General features: G+C 38.9%; 1 protein-coding gene across 4 annotated transcripts in view; it reads left to right on the top strand.

Annotated features, from left to right (window-relative positions):
* The window catches only part of SESN1 (sestrin 1), a 112,566-nt gene that overhangs the window by 72,371 nt on the left and 18,122 nt on the right, over nt 1-22,073 (top strand). The window lies entirely within an intron of this gene.

The raw sequence follows: 22,073 nt of genomic DNA, 5'->3' as shown, positions 1-22,073 counted from the left end.
TAATAGATGCTGAAATTCTGAGATTTTGACGTTTTTTTATTTCTTTCAGAGCCATGAAAGTCTGTGTTCCATGATACTGCCATATGACCTTGTTTGCCTGTGTTACAACATCCTATTAGGTCTTAGTTGCACATGCTTGTAGAAATAGAAGAAGTACCAAAAAATTCAAGCTATTTTTTACCATTTTTACCATTAACAATGTAGACAAAATACAATAAGTAAGCAAGGATAATGTTGTTTCTAAGTGGAATATAGACGGAAGATCCAGATAAGGATTTCTAAGATTATACCAGATTATCTTTACCTTCATAGTTGAACTCTTTAATTAGATGTTAGATGAGTTGTACTAATGTTTTCCTGGAGAAGCAAAAATGTCCACACTTTTTTTTTAATTTGCCTTGACTTATTATTTAGGTCTAATGAAAGAGCAGGAAGTCAGCTATGGCTTTTGTAGCTGGCTCTGGTTTCCTTGTCAGGAAAATCCTTTTATTTAAAAAATACATGTTGTGTTCACACATGCTCACAGATTTCATTATGGTTAACACAAAAACTTAACAGGTTTCATAAATACAAGCTTTTTAGACATTTTTATGGAATAAAGTCTTGTCAATTTATGACTAGCACTTAAATAGTGTAGTAGTCCCTATATTTATCAAATAGCTTTGAGTTGTTTACTAAAACAATTTTACAATCTGATGAATTAGAGAATTCTTTCAAGATAATTATTTAGATTGTTTTGTTTATGCAGGCACATTTAAGAAGGTAAATCTTGAAATACCATGTTTTGAAAATCAGCTTTTCTTGATAGTAGATTTTAACATTTTTTGTCTGATTAAGTTGAAAAGAGAAATGTTCAAAATGATTATAAAACTTCCATTATAAAGGAATGATTGCATCATGTAAATTTAAACTATCAATAAAAATGTAAATATATTTAACTTTTTGAGATATCACCCTATATTTTGCCTCTAATCTTTGCAATATATTTCTATTTATTAAGTAAAAAAGAACCTATCTTTTCTTAACAAAAGATGAGTGAAGGCTAGCAGTGGTTCTTCACTTATTTTCTGTAAATCACTTTCTCATCCAGAACTAAATCCTTTTATAGCCAGTCTTTATTGTAATTTTCTCATTTTGCTTGCCCAGATGAGTATTATTCTCTAGTAGTGAAGTCCTATTAGGCCTAACACTGGACCAGAGGACCAGAGAGTCTGGAGGAAAGTGCTCCTCAACAAGGCTGACACATAAACTGGGGACACTTGTACTCACATGCCTTTGACACAGCTGGGCACATCAGGTCTTGGGAGACAGGACCTGAGCAAAAACAGAATCCTGGAATTCTACTTGTGATCGTTAGGCAGGTGTGCAAAAAAAAGGATGATATTCCTGGAAACAGGCTGATGAGCAGGCCCTTTTAGATGTTAAAGCACAGTTGCAAAAGGAATGAGTCATGCCTGCTGGGCTGTATCCACTGTAATTTATGGCCAGAGCTGAACTTTACAGAAATGAAAATTGCAGTGTAGCTGTGCTAGTTCTCTAGAGTCTGGGGTAAACAAACCTGAATTTCTGAGCTTGTCAAATAAAAGTTCCTTTACCTCTCCCATTTTTATTTTTTTTTGAAGGGGGAAGAGCAGTACATCACACAGGCTTTCTTGGCTCCTTTAAAGACTATTGCAGATCTGTTTAAATGCTTGTGCTAGACTCATTGAGCAATGAAGCATATGTCTTTACAATAACATAACGGATGATTCCATTGGTTATTTTGAATTTATTGTCTCCAACTGATGTTTTGAAAAAGTATGTGCATTAAAGTATTCTTATAAGTATTTATCATAGGAGGGATATCCAAATATTAATTACAGAGTATACCAGAATTTACTCGTTTGAGCTCTTATCACACAGACTATACAACAAGCAGGTTTATTTGTTTTTGAGTTATATGATTTGTCAGTTCTATAAATGCCTTATTGTACCTGAAGATACCTGAAGCAGAGATAGCCATTTCCCCTTCATGCTTTGATTACACATCTCTCTGAAACCATATTACTACAGTTCAGGTAAAAATTCTGGTTTAGAAGGTGTATTACCATATTTGAGAAATAAAGGGGGCTGTTTCTTCAATATGTAGACTTTTTGAATGTCCAGGTAATGGCTGAGTGAGTGATTCTTGGGAAAGAACAGAAAAGAAACGCATTTATACTCATTTGAAATTAGCATTTCAACAATAAATTGACATCAGTAATCCAGCAGAATCTTTGGAGTCTGGTTAGACAGAACTGTATGCTAATTTTGAATTACAAGTAAACAACATGCAGATATTTGGATTATACATATTTAAATTTGCTATTTTGGAAGCTAAGCTTTTCATAAATTTCTTTTCTGAAGCTGAAAAGGGGCAGAATTTGAAGTCTTGGCTCAGCTAGTATTGAGCTAGGTTGGCTCAGCTAGAATTGGTAGCATCAAGTACAGCTACTTAAGCTTCAAACATGTAGTTTTTATGTTTAAAGCCCAGAGTTACTTACACCTATGTCATATCGGGCTTTTGTTACCCTAGTGAATTTATGAGGATGAAGAATTGGAACTGAAATTCTGTCTTTATTATAATATACTCCTACACTGTCTCTTATCAGATCATAAAGTGCTTACACTTTGACAAGGAAACCACAGCAGTAGCTGTTCCCAAGCTGACTTGACAGTACTGCAAGAACAATGTTTGTATAGTTTTGTCAGTAGTCTGTTTTGCAAATGCTGTTTCATACATAACAATCAGTGAAGTGTAAGCTGGTTTGAGTCCTGATGTAAATAAGTGTACACTGTGTTATAAAAGCTTCTTTTTCATTTGGTTTTATCTCTTTCTTGTTTAAGCCACTTGTAAATAGTGTTTTAAAAGGTGTGGACATAACTTGCGGCAGTTTAACCAAATCCATTTTAAATAATCAGTAGCAGTTTACCTACAAATACTGCATATAGCTAAGGCCATGAAAAGACTGCTTTCTCAACAGATCTTGTCTCCTCTCACAGTACAGCTATCTGCTGAGCATATCTGCAGGAATGCTCACTGCTTGTGAATCCTGTTAAGTCAGTGAATTCTCCAATAGAGTAAGAAGGAATCATCCAGGATTGAGCTGCATCGGCAAAGTCATTTTAGCTGCTTGAAATCTGATACCATTTCTAGTTTTGTGTGGTTGTTAATGACGTGAACAGAGTGAAATTACAGGTATGCATCTGGGATATAACTTGACCTTCATTATGGTTGAATGTCTTCCAGGAAGTATTAGACCTGTTTTTCATTTTAAGAGGCAGAGTTTATTAGCTCTGAAATGGTGAAAACAGTGTCACAGTTATATGGTTTCTGCACTGAAGCTGGCTTGTGTTCAGACACCTTCTTGCACTGATGGTCTGTAGAGGTGCACTTTGGACTTTTGGACCTGGATGAATTTGCAAGCTCAGCTGTACAACAATAGAAAACTGGTTTTAAAAAAGCTTTGTTTATAGGCTAAGTGTATTTCCTATGGAATCATTAAGATATAGTGCAAGGGCAAAAAAATAATGCAGATGGAACATAACTACATTTTTAAGCAGAAGAGAACTCTTTGAGATGTTAACTGTAGGAAAAGAATTGCCTCTCTTGGTGGTAAGGTAAGCTTTCAGTTTCAGATAAGTATAGCGCTTGAGTAAATAAGATCAATGTATTTAAAGATGACAATAATAAATAAGTATCAGATATTTGTAGAGAGGTATTTCACATTGAATTTCACCACATATGTAGGCTATTTACACTTAATAGATTGCTCTACTAATTCATATTATAATTCAATAAACAATGGATTTTAGTCTTTTTCGCCAGGTTATTATGTTGTGACAGTTCCCAGACATTGTAATCATTGACTGTGTTTCCACTGTGGTAACTGCTGTAGCATGATGTTTTCTTTTTGCTGCTCTCCAATGAGATTGTAAGTTTTAAAGAAGGAAAAAGTGTCCAAGACTTTACATAGGAAATTACTCCATACAGACTGAAGTGCCTGATCATTGCCTCAAACTGAGCCATAATGGTGAAGAAGCCAGTTTAAGAAAACCTGGCACTGATTGACAAATAAAGGTGGAAATAGATATAGGGCTTGTGTGCATGACTACAGGCAAAATGTTTTTCTTTAAGGGGTTCTTGAAAGGAGACAGGGAGTCCTAGGTTATGTGTAGGATAAAAGGGAACATTGGGTGTTAAGAGACCTACAGTTTTCCAGCCATCTTCTTTCCCTGTCTTTCCTGTGCCATTGTATACACACATGTGCAAATGTTCACAAATTAGGGTAGTCCAAGGCTCCAGTGGATGGAAAGTTGCTCCTCTCAGCTACACCACTGTCTTTCAGAGCTGCACTCAGCATTGTTTCCTCATTTTTTTCCTGTAGGATTGATTTTTGTAATCACATACATTTAAAGTATCCTTGAGCTCTTTTCCCTTCTACCCTGAATTTCCTTTGTAGTAGCATTAGAAATATTGTTTCACATTGACTCAGTAAAACTCCTGCAGAAACTTGGTCATCCATCCATCCATCAGGTACATCTTACCTTGGCTGGGGTCTGGACTTTCATACGTTTGTTTCACCTCTACCCATGAAAACTTGAAAAGAGTTTCCCTGCATTCCCTCCTTTTATCACCTATGACTAGTTTTTTTAAATCTGACCACCATGTACGTACTTGGGGGAAGTCTTACATGGAGACTCACTGGTCCTGCTTTTGTGTGAATTTTTTTAAGTATACCAAGGGTCCTGAACAAGACTTATTAAACAGCCGTGTGTTTTTGTTTCCCTTTGTGTGTGCCTTGAGAGATTTGCTGATAATCATCACTGTTCTTTGATGTGCTGACATCTGTTGTGTGAGGAAAAAAAATATATGGGCCTTCCAGGATGTAGGACAGGATTGCTTTCTCTTGGCAGAGTTCGTGTGAGCAGGGAACGGGGATATAATTGTAGTAAATTACCACTGAAAGAAACAATAGAGGAGAGCACAGGCGGAAAGTTCTGTCTGAACTGAAGCCACTGGCAGGGAAGCCCAGAGAGGGACTGCTCCCTGGGCCAACCAGGCAAGGGAGAGGATTGTCCTGCTTTTCTCTGTGCTGGTGCAGCCTCACCTTGAGTCCTGTGTGCAGTTTTGGGCACCACAGTGCAAGAAGGATATAAAGCTATTAGAGAGCATCCAGAGGAGGGCCATGAGGATGGTGAAGGATCTGGAGGGGGGAAGCCTTATGAGGAGCTGAGATCACTTGGCTTGTTCAGTCTGGAGGAGACAGCAGTACTTCAGCCACTACTTGTTTTCTTCAGTCACAAGAGTTGCACAGAACAAGAAGAACATTTTGTCCCCATCTTCAGAGGCAAAGATGAAGTAACAAACTTGCTGTCCAAAGTCGTTACTTATCTGTCTCCGAAGAAGTCTCTCTCCCTGACAGAGTAACTAACTGTGGGGCTGCTGGAGAAGAATAAGAAATCCTCAAAAACTAGCAAGAGCTGGTGCAAAAGTAGGATTGAATAGAGATGGCATCTATGCCTTTTGAACCACTGTGTGAATGGTGTACTGCAACCAGTTTATTATAGAGTAGGAATAGACCATTGTTCTAGGGTGCAGTAATATTGTGTGCTGCTGCTCTTCCTAGGAGCTTCATTTGCCTGCTCTGAAAAGTTTATCACAGAACAGTTGTTCTTTAGGAATTTTAAATCACCCTATTCTTTATCCTTGTCCCTCTGTTTCTCAGTTACAAATCCACTGCAGCCATACAAGAATTGAGAACAACAAAGAACAGCAATGCTTTGAGCCATACTTAAGTTGAAATACCTGCTGTCATTTCTATTCTGTCATGTACTATATTTGATGCTGTTTGCTTCTAGACTTGAGTTTGTTTTGCTTTTGTATCTGGATGAAAAGACAGTCGATCAGCTGAGTCACACTGCAAGAACATAATAGGAGTCTTTCTTAGCAGTATGTTCTTTGAGAACTGGTGGTGTGTTAAATTATTCAGCAGTAAGAGAAGTTGGTTGGTTTTTTTTTAATAACAATGAAGAATCATTTTATGTTCACAGATTCATTCAGATAATGGTACCGGTTAAAATATATTTCTTAATGATAAGGTTACTTGAGCACTCCTTTAAGGACTCATGGCACTTCTGTCAAGTTAGGCAAACATCTGTCAGTATGACAAAGCTGCAGCTGATTCTGCTGAAACAAGAGGTTGGTCTCGAGTAGGCCTTCAGGGGTCCCATCTGTCCTTTTTCTACAGCTGGGTTACTTTTGTAATTTCTTTGTGACTGTTTCTGAGGTATTTTGTATGGTGTGCTGTACAAATTTCTTTCAGATTTCAAGGTGTATTTCTCTTGATGGTCATGAAGTTTAAAACATTGAAGAACATGTAATAATCTTCTGTCACTTGTCCATCAGTTTTTTCACCTACCAGGTAAACCAGGCAGAGTTCAATAACTATATATTGAAAATAAATAGCTGCTCATTTTACAAAGTTCCATAAAAAAAACATCAAAAATGTTGGCTAAACCTCTTTATCATACCATTTTTCTTTGAAATCCTACTTAATGCAGAGTATGTATCTCTAAAATAAGTCATCTGACCACTATTTCTTCTCCAGCTCTAGTATCTGTAGCAGTGGAGCTTTTAAGGAAAGAATTATTTGCTGTTTTGATGGGGAGGAAAAAAACCCAACTAAAAACATTTGCCAAACATTCTAAATTCCTTCCTTTTTTGAAGAAAAAATAGCGTTGTAGCTGTTACAACAGCAAATCAGACCTGTGGGGAGAGGTGCTCACTTTTCTCAGATGGGCTCATACAACTGATAAAAGTAGATAAGCTTCTAAGCCTGATCTGAAGGAGAGCTTGCCCCCTGTTGTTTTCCAACTGCTTTAGTTGATACAATGAAATACATTATATAAAAATAAAAAATAAAAGAAAAATTTATTTTCTTATAGGATTCTTTAGAAAGTATTTTGCAAACTGGAAATTTCATATAGATTGACGTTCATATTTACTCTGATGGTATTAACACTGCTCCATGTGAAATAGAATTCTGTTTTTAAGTATTAATAATGGAAGATGTAGCATAGGGGCGATTAAATGCTGCTAAATAGGATTTACCCTCTTCTAATCTGGACAGAACTGAGGTTTAGCTGTTTGTCCATGAGACCACAAGACAGTTGAATTTACCCATTCTTGGTTTTTAATGTTAGACCTTGTGACTAATCAAAAACTTTATTTTCCTACAAGTTTTCCAGCCAAGTAAGTAATATCTATTGATTTAAGGAAGAAAGTAACAGATATTTATAGGTTTTTTTAAAGGGTTTGGACTTCCTTATCTTTCAGGATTTAAATTCAGTTTCACTGTTGTGTCCAGGAAGTACTTTCAAAAGTACATTTCCAAAATGCATTCATGAGGAGAAGTGGTCTTAATTCCACAAATGCAGTGTGAATTTGTTCAAATAGGCCACTGGAAGTGCCATCAGTTCTTGGCTCTAAGAGCAGAATACTTCCTAATGGAAATAGGTATTAAGAAAGGGGAAGATTGCTGGCTTTGGAAATGCTATTTAGAAAAGTTAATCTTCAGAATATAGTGTGCTAAGTTACCACAACAACAAACCCCTCTTCTCTGAAGGAATTCTGGGCCTAAATTTTCTTCATGAAAAATTGGAGGTGTACTCCCAAAAGCCCTATTTATGTGTTTCCAGGTAAATACTCTTCATAGAATAACCTTAAGCATGCTCAGAAGCTTGTCATATTTCTGTGGCTGGGCTGTGTTTACACAAGCTGCCTAGGTGAGATCACTCGCTTTGCAGTGTGATTGGTACGTGCCATGTCATTAGCAGCTCTGGCTATTCATAAATGCCCAAATAACACCATGAGGTTACAGTGAAGCAGCCAAACTGCACGTTTTTAGAGCATAATCCTCTTAGGTACGTGCATTGAGGCAGGGGACCTGTGACTGATACTACTGATGTTTCAATGAGGCAGCTGCTTGACTACATTCAGATACAAGATGTTTTTTCAGTTTTTAAGGTTCACCTCATCTTTCACAGCCCTTACAGAATGGCAATACAATCCCTTCTAATGTCATACTAAGATGATAGGAACCCTAACAAATAGGGAGACCTGGCTATCTTATGTATGCTGACTTTGCAGCCCAAACAGAAGAAAGTACCAAGAAACCCTCCTTTCTTTCAATAGGATCTAGATTACAGGGTGATGTGCTTTAAGGAGGGATTGGTGTTGTGAAGTTTATTTCTATAGCCTCAATGAGGATTCCCTGGGTATGTCATCCAGAGTAAGGACTGCACCATGAAAACATTGCTGCAAAATGAATAGTCACAAATGTATTTTGAATGACAATATACTTCTTACTCTGAAGGATATAAAACCATACTCATTTAAATGAAGAAGTGTATTTCCTACAGGATTTTTATACAGGTTTATACAAACAGAGCTGATTGAACATAAGCTCATTGAATCTCCCTAGGGCAATTGTATATTGACGTTCTTTATTTCCACCTTGACTTGCATGGAGGCAATGTATTCATAATTTGTTTGTTTGTTTCTTAAATATTTCTTCCCAGTGAAATAGCTTTCCCCTTCTGCAAATAATATTCTGGTTATGTTTATGTAGTGGTTTCTGCAATGCCTTGGAAAAAAACATAGGCTGATAAATGTCACAGATAAGTAATAGGAATATGTTTACATCATGTTTTGTGGTGCAGCATTGGACACACCAGAACTAGCTCTGACAGGCTGGTACAACGAGGTGAAGGACTGTGCCAGGAGATAACCTCAGGTCCCAGAAGTTGCCCAGCTTTGCTGCCGAGCACTGCACTCCTGTTAAGAGTCCTGTGCTGAAAGGGCAATGCTGCTTCCAGAGCTGGCATGTGGAGCAGCTCTCTTTGGTGCTGTGTCATGGCTAAATAGCCCTTGTTCAAATCAATGGCCCAGATTCTTACAGAGCTTTTTCATAAAGCTCTTATTGTATCCTGGGCAAGACCAAAGGAAGCAAATCAAATGTTAGGCTATGTTACAGGCAAGGGAAACCAAGACAAGACGTGGCATTGTACATTTTCACCTTAAATGCTCTTTGGCTTTGGCCGTTTTACAAAAAGCACGTCAGAAATAGGCAACTTATGTTACCAGAATAGGCTGGATTTTGGCTGGGATGAGAAGATGAGAAAGGCTAGGGGAGGGATTAAGGAATGAAAAGAGATAGTTTTGTGTTCCTTTCAGTTGTCTTATTCTAAGAAGTGATACAAAAATTAAAAGCCATAGTAAGTCTTGGGTAAAGCAGAATATTACAGGATATTCTGAAGGCAAGAGGGAAAAAAGCCCTTAAAACAAGTTCTCATCTCCCTCTTCCTTCTCACAGAAATCCTCCCCACTTGCCATCTCCATTGTCAATATTTACACAGGATTATATTGAAGGTGTACAGTTATAAAAGTCTTACAGAGAATAGCAAGATCATCAATTACATAAAGGAAGGAAAAACTTAATCATTGTAGCATGCCTGGACAGACTCTTGCAATTTATGTGTCTCTTTGGTATTTGCTAAATGTAACTGGTGGGATGGTAAAAGATGATTTTTAGTATACAGTTTGGAAAAACAGAGAAGCGGAGAGTGAAGGGACAGTAGAGTTCAAAGCATTGTATGAACATTAAATAGCCCTAATGCAAAGCCCACCTCACCAGCATAAGGCTCCTTGCTGTGTGCCAAGAGAAGGAGATAAGGTTAATCACTATGTACAGAATTCAAGGGCACAATTCCTTTTTGCTTTCTTATCTGTACAGACTTTTCAATTGACTTTTAATCCTTCTTACACAGGCTGTTTAAATCCCATCAACACTGTTTATAAATGGAGATTTCTTTAATAACTCAGCCTTACCCAAGCAGACAGTTTTCAAATTGCTGCTGAATGCTGTTGTATTCATTAAATCTCTTGCCAGCTGGCCACTATTTTTTGTCATCTGAAAGGCTTTGAATCCCTCTTTGCTTTGGAACTTGACTGGTTTTGTTAAATTATGTTAACAGGTAGTCCTGCATCATTTGTCACTGCCCTGTAGTGTTAATTGCAAACATCGGTGATGATTTGATGTCTCTGAAAATCTGTGTGATAATTAGATGCTCTGTGGAGCTCTGATTTATTGAATTTGATCTGAAGATGGAAAAAGCATCTCAGTTTTCTTTTTCAGATGCTATGGATTTAACAACATACAAGATTGTCACTCATGCTGCAGATTTTAGAAAGAAATTGTAATAAAGTCCATAGAGTAATATGAAGGCTAGTTTTTTTCTGTAACTACTGCTGTTTAAACTGCTGATGTAACCAGCTGGAACTGTCCCAAGTTTGGGTGAGTGTTTGTCCAAAGAGAAAAAACAAATACAGTAGCCACAATGGAAGGAATAGATAGGCTACCATTTTATTTTCACATCAGATTTATGTGTTTCTGTTTGCTAGCAGCTGTGCTTAATAATAAAACTTGGAAGTTCAGTTCTACACATTGAATCCATCTGAACAGGTTATACAGCAAAGCTCTCAGACCATTGGGAAGGATTTGGTTGCATTTTGGTCACAGACTCAGGTAAACCCATGTTTTCCATAAAGTCCCTGCTCTATCTTAAACTTCCACTGTTTGAAACTTCAATGAAGTTGAATCACACCAAATCTCACCCCCTAAAAGATGCTTTTAGTCTGAGAGAAGTGGTTTCCACTAGTTGCTGATAAACTACACAGCAATTTATAAGGCTGCTATCCTGGGTGAGTCCCCATACTAAAGAGGGCTGTCTCCAAGCCCAACAAGTACAAGGATGCCTTTCCCTAGAAGTCCTTGGTTCTGGATGCTCATTCTCCCCACCTAAGCCTCTGGTTTGCCATCCTTAATTTCCAGAAACTGCCTTTTCTGGCTTTGCTCTCTCCCCTGTCTTTAATGATCAGTGGATCCAGCTGTCAGGTACTGGGGTGGAGTGCAGCCTGTTTTCTTCTACTTTTACATGTGTACATGGAGAATTTTCAACCTCTACCTTCCTAGTTCTTCCAAGGCAGAAGTAAGTTGTGGTGTGATACTAGCTGAGACAAAGCCTGTATTTATTGAACTTGTGCAAATTTCAGCTTCATAACAAGCTCAAATTTAGATAAATTCTCCTGGACTTTGTTTTTCCCGGGGCAGACCAGACGTTTTCTGTCTGCAAGTGGCTTTGATAAAGAGACATCAGCAAAGTAATAATGAGCTCTTGCACAGCTAGTTTGTTTTTTTTTTAATAGTAGCAACCTATAGAAGAGCAGAGATAAGACTCTTCCATAACGTGAAAGAAAGTCTTCGCAGGTGGAAGTTCAGAGGAGAACTGAGCGGTTGCTTTGGTTTTGGGGCTTTATCCTGAAACCTTAGTACATTGCTTTAGCTCCTTCTAATTCTCATGTCACTGAAAAACTGAGCTAGCTTGGGAAGCAGTAGGGTCAGTCAGGAGAGACTGAAAACAATAAAGCAGCAGAAAAGCTGGCTTCTGAGTTCTGAATTTTGAGTCTGATTTTGTTGAAGTGGCCTCCTATCAGGGAAGAATATGATGTACAAACCTTACTGGCACATAAGAGAGACACACATAGGTCGATATCATCTCAATCTGAAGGGTTCTTATATCTACATTGGAATTATATTTAAGCAGATTTCCATTACACAAAATAGGTCATGAACCCAGGGTTCTGCTGAAATGTCTTTCACTGTGCACTCTTCTGAGTTGCCTAGCTGTGCTTGGCTGTACTAGTCAGTTTGGAAAAATACTGGGCAAAGGAAACAGTTGGAAAACTATTTCACAGTATGGAACAGACGTGCCGATTCTTGGAAATGCCACTTAGAAGTTAATTGAAAACCTTTGAAGCTTTTTTTTTTTCTGGGTCTTTCTCCACCTACTTTTCACATAATTGCAACTTTGCTTTAATAAGTTTTCAAATTGGTTCAAGGGCATCTAAGATGGGACACTTTGCTTGATGTAAACTGTTGTTTGTAAGCAGCAAACCGTGGAGGTCAATCACCCTTCTGCCACAGGAACCGTAGGCTTTCCAGGGTGATGTACAAATACACTTATGTAATGGTTGAGGTTGTTACCCGACTAAAAATGTGTGCTGTCTCTTCAGTCACTTTGCTTAAAATCTTCAAATCTAATTTGTTGACTCTAGTTCCCTTCATGTTCCTTTCACAATGTTCTGTTAGTTACAAGCTTTCTGAGCAGCTGCCCACTCCCTTTGCCCCCTGAGACTACTGGGAACACGGGCTAAAGGTTGTAGACAGTTTGACGAGGAAGTTCATGTTAGAGTCAAATGCAGCTGGGGAGCTTCTCCAACAGTTGGTGGAAGTTTTGTATGGTGAGAGGAAGAAAACATTTAGGGAGACACTGGTGTAAAACACATGGGAGAAATGGATGCAGCTGTATTCCTTCAAATCTGATGGTGATCAAAATAGCAGGATATATGCCAATAACATTTAGTTGACATTTTGCTAGTTAACAGAGAAAACATGAAATAAATTTGCTTTTAGAGGCTTTATTTACTGTTTGAAAACTATAATGTAAGTGCTGTTGCTCTAGTCTGTCAACAAACTTCATGAAAAAAACAGTTACTATATTCTTGTATATTCTTTTATAAAAAAAACTGTAACCACACTTAGTTAAGAATTTATTGGGATACTTAAATGCAAAATTCAATTCCTTTAATATAGACAGTTCCCATCAGGGAAGTTTGTCTAAAAAGGAGTGGAAAAGGCATTTACTTGCCAAGTTCAGACTTCTGTTTCTACTGCAACTTTTTGATATTCCTGACTTTTAAATAGACTGCAGTCTTTCCCATGCTCTAGGTGCTTGAAATTGAATGCTTTTAGCTACTGTTGACTGAGAATTGTTAGTCAGTAACTCTTAATGTGAGACTGATTGCTTTAAGATTGCTTTGGATACCTCTGTGTCCAATGTTCCTTAACATTGTACTTTAGAAAAAAATTTTGCATAGTGACTTGTTTGTGGTTGTTCTCTCATTTTTTAATAGCCACATAAATGTCAACAAGCTGGCATGCAAAGCAGCATAGCAGCGTTGTAGGATAACTGTGTCCAGTACCTTTCTGTCATTCTTGTACCCAGATACCTTCTTAACTTAAATTCTCTCTTGGCCAGTATTCTTGTGATGCCTCTACACTCAGACCTGGATTTGTGCCATCAATCCTATACATGCTGGTTACTTATTACCGGGCAGGCCTGTCAGTGCCTGAGGATGTAGTGTCCCTCTCTTGGGAAACATGTGGCTGGTAAGGCTTTTTCAAAACAAAGGATCATTTGTTGATATGCAGAGCAACAATTCAGAGACAAGAATATTGAGCCAAAAATCTAAATGTGTGTTTTGTTTTATGTGAACGTCTGTCTTGTTATGAGGCAGAGCAGGCAGTTGTGGGTTGGTTTTTTATATCAGTGAGTACCCATGCAGAGAGCTAGTCTGTTTTTAGGACTTCATAAACAGGGCTGCCATTACCCACACACATTCCTGTCCCTTCCACCCCTGCCATCCCCTCCCCTCCTGGAAGATAGCATAGACAAAGGGAAAAAAATGTATTTGGTCATCTGGGGCTTCTGGTAGCTGGTTACAATCTGTATTATGATGGCTTCATGCATACACGGGTGTCTGATGTTTTTGGAGCAGGTTCTGACCTGTTACACAAATGATACTTGGGTGGTCACTGGCAGTACCCAGTGAACGAAGATGGTTCTGGATGTGCTGCAGATACATTTCATGTTTTTTCAAAATTTGTTGCTTTAACATCATCTGTGCTGCCCACCTGGGCTGTGCCCACATTGCCATGCAGAAACATCCTAGCCCTATCCTGTCATTTCTTTTATGGAGTTTCTCCCTGGGAACCAGCTCCCCAGCTTGCCTCTAGCTAACTTGTTCCCTGTGCTTCCAGAGCAGCCTGTGTTTGTGGTTCAGAGCCGTTAGGAGAATTTGTCCAGTTGCTGTATCATGTGAAATCGGGCAAAGTCCTTCACTCCTAACATACTTGCTGTACAAGCTTATATGGTGGTTATCTTTCTTTCCTGTTCAGGTCAGCTTAGGCGTGGTCAGATGATTAATTTTGGTTGCTTGTACAAGACCATTTCCCTCAGCCAGGGCAATGTGTTGCCAGAAACAACCTGAAGTCTCAACTGACTCCAGTTTAAAACATTCCCTCCCAGCAATGTCTTGATTGTATTTCAACAAATTAATTAGAGCAGGACAGCTCTAAGTGCCTGCCTGTGTGTGTAATCCTATTTTTTTGTTCTATAGCCCCAAGAAAGAATTCATTGTAGAAAATGTGGCCCTTGCACATGGAAGAAAAAATATAGATGATATTGCAGTGTGAATTCAGGTACAGAGGGTTTTATTAATTTATTCATTCAGAGCAAAGAATCAGCCTCTTGTTGTTACAAGAGGGGACTCGGGGAGCCCTCTCATTTGCCACATTTGAACCTCCCTTTCTGGCTCTTGGTATGTACTAGTTCTACGTTTCACCTGCTGGCTGTGGACATGCAAGCACCTTGCTTTAGCAAAATGACTTCCACTAGGCTTAAGTTTAAATCTAGAGAGATGATGCTAAGGAGTTCTTTCTCATTCCCTAGCCCAAAGCCTGAATTCTGCTCTGCCAGTCATTGGTGGTTCAAATCCTAATGCTGATCCTCACCCTGGTTTCACTGTGAACCCCTGGTCTAGGCTCACCAAAATGATTTCTCTGGGACTTGTCTGTCCTGTATGTTTTAGCCATTGTGCAGTGATCCTTGACGTCTCCAGACCTATGCTTTGCCAAGTAACTCCTTATTTGCTGCAGCTCTAAAGAGTTGGCCTCTGGCCCTTGTTTGCTACAATCCAAATTTGGTTTAGTCTCACCCTACCAGCTTCAGAAGAGTGTGATGGAACATGTAAATTTCTTTCAAGTCACATTTCACATTAAGTTATAATTTGTTACTTGAATGAAATATAAATTTACAAAAATAACAGAATTAATTGTGTCTCTCTCAAGAGAAGGACTTCTCAGGAAGATGACAAATGTACCCCAATAAAGAGAAGTCATCATCTCTGCTGTTGTTAGTAATATAGACAAGTTAGCAAATGAAGCAGAGTTTTTTGCTAATATTTATTTTACAGGCTGCAGTGATCATTGTTGCATCTTCATCAGTAGTGAAGATGTGATCCTGTTCTGCCCAAGTTTTTGCTGTGTTTTGCTGGTTTGGTATCCCTGCTGAGTGTCCAGAGGGCAGTTGTCATGCTGGAGCAAAGGGACAGGTATGGATTTGTAGCTTTACTGACAAAATGAGAAGGCGTTTGAACACTTACAGCTTCATATCCAGATTTATCAGCTCCTATTCTAATCCTATCTCGTGGAAAAAAAAAAAAAAGTGTATGTTTAGTATGGTATTTGTACATTTTCATTTCTGTACTTGTACTTTATTTACTTTACATTTGGAAATTGCAATTAATCAGACTTCAATAGTAGCTTGATTACAAGATGCTACTGATTCTGATTAGGAAATCTGAGACCATTGTCTCCTGCAGCATATCTGCTGTATGTATTTTGTATTTGCCTTACAAAATACGCTTTTGAGAAGGTAGAGGGGGGAAGGTGTTAACAGTTGCATGGTTTAGATGACACTATTGCAGACAGCAATTGCAGTCACAAAGTCCAGAAGAGTATGTGGGTTTATTCAGATCCTGAGCAGCTCAGTTGCAGAAATCTCCTGTGACTTTACAGTTGTCCTGCAGGGACCCAAAGCCTTTGTGGCCAATGGAAAAGTGCCAATGTGGCAGTGGTAGCAGGAGGATGATAGTCCTGCAGGAGCTTGGTGCCAGGCCAGTTTGTCCCTGGGGCCTTGAGTGAGCTCTCCAAGCTCTGAAGTTATCCAGGATTTAGAAGGATGTGGAAGTTGTGCTGTGTTAAACAGGGGCACGTGTACCATGTCCTTGAAGCACGTGTTGGCAGGGACACTGCAGTTCGCTGGGGCTCATCAGAGCGGGTGTTGGCTGGCACTGGTCACAGGGCAGGGGTGGCTCCTGATGGGCTGGGAGGCTTCTGCTCCCTGCTGTGTACCCACATGGAGTGTCAGTGACCTCTTAACTCACTGTAAGAGGAAGCAATGGCACATTGCTGCGAGTGGCAACAGAGTAAAACCCAGTGTAGGAAATGGTATCGATTCCTAAGCAGGAGACAGGCCAGGTTTGTATCAGCAGGAATGCAGTACTTTTCTTAGTTCTTCTGATTTAGAAAGCAAAGGCCAAAAAAATGATTTGTTTGAAAAATCTTAGCCATGTCTTCTGAAAATGGGAAGAATGAAGGTTACAGTGCTGTCTGAATTTAAACAAAACACTAATAAAAATTGCCAAAAATTACAAGAAATGCATGATTCATCTGGGTATTTTTTATGGTTCTCCTCATGCAGAGGTCTTAATGGGTTTGTCTCTGAGTACCAAAGCAAAAAGAAACAGATCTGATATGAAAATGACAGATCTGGTGTTACCTCCTTAACTTGTAACAATCAGTTGTTGAACAGTATATAGAGGATGATCTCTTTTCTTAATGGTTACCATGAAATGAATGATGTGGATTGCTCTTCTATGATGATGCTGTTTACTTTTGTACTTAACTTTTTGCCAAGATACTGGTCTAAAGGAGCTGATAAATTCTATATGATAGTATTGTAATAGGCTCCATATATTAAGTAAATAAGGAAAGAGATTCAGTAGAGGAACTTGCAACCCTCCTGACAGGATAGGTCATTACAGACAATGCAAAGGGAATACAGCTTTATGGTTATTTGGAATTTTTTCCTAATTAAAAACTGTGATGTTTTCCTAATAAAAAACTGTGATGTGAATTTTTCCAAAATTCCCAGACTCAGAAAAAATAATGTACATTACATGGGACACAGCTAGACTGTGAAAAGGGAAAATAAAAGGACTGATTTTTTATTTTTATTTTTACTTTTATTTTTTCCTAGCTTCTGCTTTTTGGCACTCTGAGCATGTGTCTGAAAGTGACAAGTGCAAGAAGAAAGCCACAAAACAGTTCCCCAAAGTGTAGTTGCTGACAGAAGGGTTCCTGAATCTCTAGCAGTAATTCACATTATTAGTTTAGTACTATTTCACTTCATTTATCACACTAAAATCAAGCTACAGATAAATAGCTGAGTCTTGAGGTACACTAAATGGCATGACATTTTGTCATATTCCATTCTCGTTACTTGTGGTTTTGTGGGGAAAACATTGAATTTATTTTAAAAAAAACCAACAAAACACACACACACAAAAAGAAAACACACAAAAATATCTTAGTTTTTGAATGCAGAGTGAATATATATGAGATTAAGGGTTGACTTGACTTCTTGACAAAGCATTTTATAAATTTCTAGTTTGTTCCTTGGTGGAGGCTCTGCAAAAGTAAGCTTTTTGTATGTTGTACCTGTGGAATGAGGCATGAGCCTCAGGTCCGAGTATGAAGCAATTTTCTAGAAACACACTTGAGCCCCTAGGAGTAAAGATGGCAAAAAGCTTCTGATAAAATGCACTTTTGGGTTGCAGTCTGTATGTTCTGGAGTAGGAGAGCAGACTTTAGATGCAAGTTATTTACAGGACACTTGCTCTGCATTTCCTGCACAGTTGCTGTAACCTCACAGCATTGCAATTCTGGGTCACTTGCTGTCATGGTCTCAGCCAATTCCAAAAAGCCAAGTGTAACACTCCTGTACTCCTAAAGGCCTTTTTCCCCATGTTCTTGATGTTGTGTCCTATTTCTGTCTGAAGCTAGTAATGAGATGCATTTTGCTGTTTTATCTTCTATTTTCATATTAAGACTATTTCTGAGGTTAAATGCAGTTAAAAGACCCAATGAAACAGAAGCCTTGAACTCACAGGGATGATTCAGCGGGCCTTCCCTTGCTTTGAAGATATATGTTTGCATTGTGTGAAAGGTTTATTGGCAGTTGATTGCTCAGTGGGTGATAGGGACACTTCCATCTGTGCAGGACAGGCCTTCCAAGAGCATCTCTACATGATGGTGGTGAGGCAGGGTCAGACAGCATTCCAGGCAGCATAACAAGTAAGGTACTGAATTGTCTCATTGCTCTTCACTGAATCAGTCGTGAGGATTAGGAGTTGCAGGTAGTTCTCAAGGGAGAATTTTCACTCAGTGGACACGTGATAATCATCTCTTTTCAGTATTCATCTTGGAGGGAGGGGACACCAGTATAAAATGGTAGAATGTATCCCAGCTCGAAGGAACTGTGAAATAAGTTTGGCATTGGCATGGCCCAGGAGTTTGCTACTAAAGGAAAGAGAGGTGACCTATTTAGGCCAAACCTGTTCTAGAAAGCTGTGAGCTAAGTTTTATTTTTCTTGTCTGAACTCCAAATACACTCTTTTATTAAGGTTAAACTAGTTTTGTTTAACCTTAATGCTTATTTAGTACTGAGAGACTGCAGAGTGACTGGCAGCCTGCAGATGTTCCATTCCCCAGGGAGTGGTGATGGATCTGCAATCTGCAGCTGAACAGCCAATCACCTCTCTATACACCCTCTAGCCATCAAAAGTTCAGAAGTTACCTGTGGGATACCAAGGTCAGCTTTGAAGCTAGCTGACAGGTTTGATTTTGGGAGAGCTATGTCCGGGGGGGACTTGTTAACTTGAGTATTCTTACGTGGTGGGTGAGTCCAGAGCCACTTCAGAATGGCAGCAGCAGGACCAACAGCCAGCTAGCCAAACACCTTCTGTAACTCAGCTGCTCTCTATCAGCCTAGGAAAAGCTGCATACCCTCATAAAAAAGGGGAAGGATAATCTGATAAGACACTCTTTCAATCTTCTAAGCTTTAGATATGCATCTTTAATCTACCTAGTTGCAGTAGTCTTAGAAACCATACTTCTGATTTTGTGTCCTTGCCAAAGCATGAATAATCTCAAGATCTAAACTTCTTATAGCTCCCTAAATTAAACTTTGTACTTCTGCTACCTAATAACTGCAGAACAGAATGTTAAATTTGGACAAGCTGTACTGACAGTAAAAACAAAACAACTTGTGGTTTAGAGGTGGGAGTGAGCTGTAGAAATCTTAAAGGCAGAAATTACCAGTCTTTGGGGGCAGTAAGAGTCCTAAGGGATGAACCAAATAGTTCAGGAAACAAATAAAACCACTGACATTCTTGAAGCTTGGTGAGTTCAAGTCAGTCAATTGTGAGAACAGCTCAGGTGAAACAAAGGAGTCTCACAACCACTTGTAGCTCTGAGAGAAAAGATGGAACTTTGATGGGAAATACAGTGGGCTAGGAATGACCTGATTTATAATTGCTCACAAACCAGCATGATCACTTTCAAGTCATTTGTCCATTAATGCTGAAAATGTGGCCATTAAGAAAGCAGCATTTAAGCAGGGTCTAGAAATAGAAAACCAGTATTTCAAGGACAGATAAGGTTTGAAGACAATAAATCTAATGTATGAATAGGGTAAAATGTTTGGTCCTAGCCAGCCTTACAATCCTAAAGACTACAAAAGGAAGGCTTCTGTTTATTGGTCTAAACTTATCTCCTGATATGGCCAATTGTCAGCCCTCCATGCTAATAAACAAGTTGTTTTTGTTATTATTATAAAAGTAGCAGGTGTAGTGACATTCCTAAAGGGTTGATCCTTTTTGACACATACAGCAAGAATTTAGATCATACAAAGAATACAGTTTATTCTCCTCCCTAGAACTGTGTACCAATTCTAATAATAGAATGATTTTTTTGAAGCCTGACAATCAGATTAAGGTTAAATCAAGAGGAATGCTTTCAAATACTGGCCTTTTTTTTTTTTTTCTTACTTGCATGCTACAACGGTATGTTCTTCTATTTAATTTAAAATCTTTCATCACTCTAATGAATGGTTTGATTGCTGTGCCGTATTGTTATCATGATAAAGATTTTTGTGTGTTTGAGAAATAACAAATGTATAATCAAGGGATAGAAGAGATTAAATAGACACATACAAAATTTGTTATGAAAAGGGTAGTGGCTGTGGACAGCAAGGAACGTGAGGAATCCACAGGGAAATGTTTATAGAGGCTGGTGTGGGACTGCTCAGTCTTTGCTGAAACACCTGGTGACTTCATTAAGGCACCATGTAAGGTGGAGCTAAAACTAATACAAATCAGCTCAGAGCCCCAAAGAATTACCTTGTTTTACTTGTTCCTGAGAAAGAATCATCTGATCATCCTCCAAGATACTGATTTGATGTCCAGGGCATTGCAGTAACAGGCATTTCAAGTGCTCCTGCCTGGATGGCTCTTCTGTGGAAAGAATTTAAGATGTAGGTTTGCCAGTTCTTTGGAGTAATATGTTTGTTCTGAACTTGACTCAAAAAGTTGCCCAATTGGACTGAAACAGAACTGTTTCAACTTAAAGCAGCAAAATGCAGATATTTTTGTTTGCAGGATCAGGCTTTTCATACTTGTAGCCGGTTGGTCTCATTTTAGCTTCCCCAGGAGTTTTCTTTAAATGTAGCAATAAGGAAAAATTACACTTCTGATAACTTAGGGTGCACAGATGTTAAATGCCAACTTCTATGGATATGCTTTCTATGAAGGAGTATACTTCCATGCTTTAGGTGGTGTTTGCTTTGAGTAAATGTCACTTCTGGGTGAAAGGAACTTGGTATCTATTGATATTTTCATGTTAAACATCTGTTGTTGTGTTTTCCCGTAGGAGCATTTCACTAGATCTCTGTTTAATTGCATCAATACGTGGTCAAACATACTGTTGTGTTTTCCCAGGGGAACGCTCCAGTTATGCAAACCAAACCATGGATCTGTCCCCATGTTGCCTGGCTGCACTGCAGTTTGCACTCATCAGTACCCAAGTGAGCTCTGTGCCATATTCTCTCAGGATCATGAAATTGGTCATACTAGCTCACAAATAGGAATAATTTCAGTCTGCAGTTGTGTACTTGCTTACAGATGAGCAGTGGGCTTAGATTTGTGTGGGCTCTTCAGTTTGGAGGAGTTGCACTTTGGAAGTATTGAGTGTGGGCTGGGGTGCAGAAAGGGCTTGCAGCAAGCTGGGGTGATGGGATTCTGCTAAGGCAGAGGCATACCTGGGGCCTGAGAAGGGCTTGTGTACTCTGGCCATATGGGAGAGCTTTTAAGTCCATTATTATTTGTTTGCTGTGGCTGTGCAACTTCCTCTTCCCCTTTGTACACAGTTTTTCTGACATGCTGTCACTGCCTCCATCTCTCCTGACAGAGAAAGCGAAGAGCACGATACAATTTCCTACCTTCTGTTGTTGAGTTGCTTGTTTAAAGAGAGAGAATTTCCCTTGGTCGATGCCAGAAAAGAATCTGTATCTGCCAAGGTTCTTTGTATAGGAACAACTGTTAATATAAACATGCTTCCTAACAAATACCCAGGCAGTACAAATGACCACAGTGGGACAAAACCACTTTGGAAGTGAGGGAGTGCTGCCTCTCCTCCCCATCCCTTCTTCCAAGGGTATTAACAAATTCATTGAAGGGGATGACCATTCATCTGTCATCCAGGGAGACTTCTTATTCTTCTTGCATTTCAGCTTTCAGGTAATTACTCTCCCTTTCAATAGTTTTTCTGAGTGTGAGCCAGTTCTTTGCCTGCGTTGAAAGAGGAGCCCATGCCACCTTTCTGTTATGCTTTGGCCTGAAGTAAGCAGTGGGAATTAAACACTGTTCTTCATTAGTTTATTTTATTATCTCACAAAATGTAATCTTCCTTGCCAGTATCGCATTATTCTTTCTCCATGCTTCTGCTGAACATTTTATAAAGTGCAACAAGGCAAAGACACTCAGTTTCTTTCGGGGAAACTTAACCAGCTTCAAGCCAAGGCCCCAAATAAGGATGGAGCTGTGGTACTAGGGCATCTCTAGGTAATTCAACCTTATAACTGCTGCTAAGCCTTCAGCAGTAGAGTATCCCTTGGTTCTCCAGCATTAATTTCATGACTCAGAGGTGTGGTGGTATTTGAAAACTGGAGAGGAAAGAAAGCCTTTAAGGCTT

Source organism: Cyanistes caeruleus, chromosome 2, assembly GCF_971803275.1.
Source record: "Cyanistes caeruleus chromosome 2, bCyaCae1.hap1.1, whole genome shotgun sequence".
In the NCBI taxonomy this organism is placed as follows: domain Eukaryota; kingdom Metazoa; phylum Chordata; class Aves; order Passeriformes; family Paridae; genus Cyanistes; species Cyanistes caeruleus.
The sequence above is the reverse complement of the archived record's forward strand: the minus strand, read 5'-3'. Positions and strand labels throughout refer to the sequence as shown.